The sequence below is a fragment of the Rousettus aegyptiacus genome, unplaced genomic scaffold (genome assembly GCF_014176215.1).
Source record: "Rousettus aegyptiacus isolate mRouAeg1 unplaced genomic scaffold, mRouAeg1.p scaffold_m13_p_9, whole genome shotgun sequence".
Lineage (NCBI taxonomy): Eukaryota > Metazoa > Chordata > Mammalia > Chiroptera > Pteropodidae > Rousettus > Rousettus aegyptiacus.
The window spans coordinates 88,816,788-88,821,413 of record NW_023416312.1 but is presented as its reverse complement, the minus strand read 5'-3'; the positions used below and the strand labels follow the sequence as shown (position 1 = coordinate 88,821,413).

Below are 4,626 nucleotides of genomic sequence, written 5' to 3'. Positions count from 1 at the left end.
ATTTGTTTTTCAGCCAATACTACATTGTCTTGATTACTGTTGCTTTGTAGTGTAATTTGAAGTTGGGCAGAGTGATGCCTCTAGCACTATTCTTTTTTCAGGATGGCTTTAGTGATTCAGGGTCTTTTGTGCTTCCATACAAATCTGATGAGTTTTTGTTCTATTTCTTTAAAAAATTCCAATGGGATATTGATGAAGATTGCATTAAATCTAAATAATGCTTTATGTAATAAAGTTATTTCCACTATATTGATTCTTCCATTCCAAGAACATGGAATATCTTTCCATTTTTAAGAATTATTTTTATTGAGTATTCATATGGCATAAAGATAGCCATTTTATTTTTTAACTTTTAGAAACTTTATTTTCTATCGACATCATTTCCATTTTGTTTAATTTTGCAGAAAAATAGCTTAAGACCACTCAGTGGTTGCTCCTACCCACTCAGTGGCCTGAGCAGTGGTGGTGCAGACCAGTATTTGGTGGCAGGATGCATGCTCCAGTCTTCAGTAGGAAACTGCTGAATAGGCACAGAGAGCACCTGCATGTCTTCAGACCAGCCTGCAGTTTTGGGTTGAGCAGCAGTGAACTCAGGAGCTGGAGCAGTCCATTCACCCTGAAATTCCTCCTTAGTCACAGCCTTTCAGCAGCAGCCTCCTCTTCCTTTTCAATCTCTTCAGAGTCTCTGTTGAAGTAGAGATCAGGCATGACCTCCCACGGGTGTTCATGGGAGATGGTGCCACACATGTGCAGGACTTCCTAGACCAGCATCCACCACGTCAGACCCACTGAGTGAGTTCCCTTGTTGTTGCAAGGGATGACAATGTCCACATAGTGCAGAGGAGAGTCTGTGTTACACGGGGCAATGCTGGGCAGGTTAACATAAGACACCTTTGTGAGAGGCTGAGGGTTGACCCTGGAATCAGTAACCATCAGAAGTCGGACTCCTGGAAGGCTGCCTGGATTTGGTTAGTGAAGGTCCCAGGAGTGAAGCACCCAGCAATAGGAGTGGCTCCAGGGGCAGCAGCAAACTTCAGCACAGCTCACTGGCTAGTATTCCTGGATAATGTGGCACTGACATCAGCAAGGTTTTCAAAGGCAACAATAGCATGAGCTACCAGCAGAAGCTTCTCCCAGGTTTTCTTCAAATTTATTATATTGATACTATCACTTTTCCTTTTGTAGATGTGCTGTTTCACTTGGAAGTCAAGGTCGGTGCCACCCAAGTGGGTTCCTGCAAGGTAATTGAGAACATTCTCCTCCTTCATTTGCAGGACATCATGGGCTCTGGACATCGTGAGGTTCCCTTTAAGTTACATGGGAACCAAGAACAACACCATAAGGGCTTCTCTCTGGGTAGCATGGAAAAATAAAAGATAACTATTTTAAAGTGAACAGTTCAATGGCATTTGGTACATTCACAATATTGTGCAATCATTACCTCTATCTCATTCCAAAGCATTTTTGTCACCCCAAAAGAAAACCCCATACCCATTAAACAATCTCTCCCCATTTCCCTCTTTCAGAGCCTCTGACAACCACTATTCTGCTTTATATCTCTATCAATTTACCTGTTCTAGATATTTCATATAAATTGAGTTATATAATATGATATTTTGTGTCTGGCTTTTTCACATAGCGAGTTTTCTAGGTTCATTCATGTTATAGCAGGCTGTTAGTCAGACTTCTCCAGAGAAACAGAACCAAATATCTCTATCTCTATCATCTCTATCTCTATCTCTATGTCTATGTCTATGTCTATGTCGATGTCGATGTCGATGTCGATGTCTATGTCTATGTCTATGTCTATGTCTATGTCTATGTCTATCTCTATCTCTATCTCTGTCTCCATCTCTATCTCCTTCCTCTCTCCCACCTTCTCTCCTTCCCTCCTATTCTTCTCTTTTCTTCCTCTTTCTTTTTCTTTCTTTTCTTTTCTTTTCTTTCTTTCTTCTTTCTTTTCTTTCTTCTTTTTCTTTCTTTCTTTCTTTCTTCTTTCTTCCTTCGTTTCTTCTCTCTTTCTTTTTTTCTTTTTTTTCTTTCTTTCTTTCTTCTTTTTCATATCTATCTAGCTAGCTATCGATTATGAGGAACTGGCTTAAGCTGAGAAGTCTCATGATTGTTCGTCTCCAGTGGAGACACAGGAAAGCTGGTAGTATAATTCAGTCTAAATCCAAAGGCCTGAAAACCACGAAAATGTATGGTGTAAGTCCCAGTCCAAGAGCGGGAGAAGACTGAGGTCCCAACTCAAATAGTCGGGCTGAGAAAAGCAAATTCTCCCTTCCTCCATCTTTCAGTTCTATTCAGGCCCTCAATAGATTGGATGATGCCCATTCACATTGGGGAGAGAAATCTGCTTTACTCAGTCTACTGATACAGATGCTAATCTCATTTGGAAACACCCTCACAGACGCACCCAGAAATAGTGTTTAATCGAATATTTGAACACTCCATGACTCAGTCAAATTGACAAAGAAAATTAATCATCACAAATATATCAGTCCTTCAATACTTTGTATAGCTGAATAATATTTCATTGTATAGACATATTACATTTGTTTATCCATTCATTGGGCGATAAACAGTTCGGTTGTTTCCGCCTTTTGGCTATTGCGAATAGTGCTGCTATGAGCATTTCTGTTTAAGGATATGTTGGAATACTCGTTTTCAATTATTTTGGGGTATATACCAGGAGGGAAAATGCTGGGTTATGTTTTAACTCCATGCTTAACATTTTAAAGAAGCACAAAACTTTTCTAAAGTGGCTGCAGCATTTTACATTCACACCAGGAATGAATGAAATTTCCGGTTTCTCCACAGTGTTGCTAACACTTGTTATCTTCTTTTTTTAATTATCACCATTCAAGTTTGTGTGATGTGATATATTACTGCAGTTTTTATTTGCATTTCCTAGTGATTAATGATGCTGAGTGTCTTTTGTGTGCTTAACGATCATTTCTATATATTTAATAAAATCTCTATTGAAGTCTTTTGCTCATTTGATTTTTTTCTTTTTGTCATTGAGTTGTAAGAGATCTTTATGTATTCTGCAAATTAAATCCTTATCAGAGATATGATTTGCAAATATTTTATCCATTTTAAAATTAAAAAATATATATTTATTTAAATTGGTTTCAAGTGTTCAGTACATTGGTTAAACATCTATAATGTTCATAAAATGATCCACCCAATTTCTCACTCTCTCCCTTGGCTTTCCAACTAGCCATCATATTAATGCTAACGGCATTCCCTCTGCCATGCTCCCCATCCCCACGCCCAATTATCAACTACTAATTTGTACTTCTTTAACCCTTCACACTATTCTCCCAGCCCCCCAACCCACCTCCCCTCTGTCTGTCACCAAATTGTACACTATAATTGTGAGTCTGTTTTTGATTAGTTTTTTCCCCTTAGATTCTGCATGTAAGTGAAATCATTTGGTGTTTATCTTTCTCTGCCTGACTTGTTCCACTCAGAATAATAACCTCTAGATCCATCCATGTCGTTGCAAATGGTAGAATTTCATTTTATGTAATTACTGAATAATATTCCATTGTATATATGAACCATAATGTCTTTATTTAATCGTCTCTCGATGGGCATTTAGGTTGCTTCTATATCTTGGCTATTGGAAATTGTGCTGTCATGAATATTGGAGTGCATAGATCTTTACAAATTACTGTTTGGGTTTTCTTGGGATAAATACCCTGAAGAGCAATTGCTGGGTCAAAAGGTATATTCATTTTTAATTTTTTGAGAAGCCTCTAGACTGTTTTCCATAGTGGCTGTACCAATTTGCAATCCCACCAACAATGTATGAGGGTTCCCTGTTCTCTGCATCCTCGCCAACACTTGTTTTTTGATTTATTGATGATAGCCATTCTGATAGGTGTGAGGTGATATTTCATTATGGTTTTAAATTGCATTTTTCTGATAGTTAGCGACCTTCAGCATCTTTTCACATGTCTGTTAGCCATCTCTACTTCCTCTTTGGAAAGTACCTGTTCAGATCTTCTGCCCATATTTTCCCCTCTTTAATTCCTCCCCGCTCCCACCCCTGACCTATGGATGTTGCCATTTCCCCTTAAGAACTGGATCTCTGAAGGTGGGGCGTCTTTTCCCACACATTTGCAGCATGCACCTGGGGCCAGGTACACCCAGGGCCTGGTGCCCCTGGAACCTGGCACCCCTGGCACACGCAGGTGGCCTGGCGCACCTGGGGCCTGGCACACCTGGGGTATGGTCCATGGCTCCACCTGGGGCACAAACCCAGGACCTTCTGCTTTTAAAGCAAATGTGCTGACCACTACACTATGGAGCCACTCCCTTCTGCCCATTTTTAAATTAGATTGCTTTTTGGTTGTTGAGTTGTATGTATAAGTTCTTTATAAATTTTGGATATTAACCCCTTATCAGATGTATCATTGGCAAATATCTTCTCATAAACAGCCAGTTGTCTTTTGGTTTTGTTGATGATTTCCCATGCTGTACAGAAACTTTTTAGTTTGATGTTGTTTCATTTGTTTGTTTTTTCTTTTGTTTCCCTTGCCAGACGAGATGTATCCAAAAAGTAATTCCTGTTAGTAATATCAAAGAGTTTACTGCCCATGTTTTCTTCTAGAATTT

The 4,626-nt window shown here is 39.2% G+C and overlaps 1 non-coding gene and 1 pseudogene across 1 annotated transcript; both read right to left on the bottom strand.

The window, feature by feature from the left end:
* Positions 1-413: 413 nt before the first annotated feature.
* LOC107521126 lies at positions 414-1,295 on the bottom strand (annotated as a pseudogene).
* Positions 1,296-4,247: 2,952 nt separating this feature from the next.
* On the bottom strand, positions 4,248-4,321 carry TRNAL-UAA. Its single transcript has one exon. It is a non-coding gene; the product is annotated as a tRNA-Leu (tRNA).
* Between the last annotated feature and the right edge of the window lie 305 nt (positions 4,322-4,626).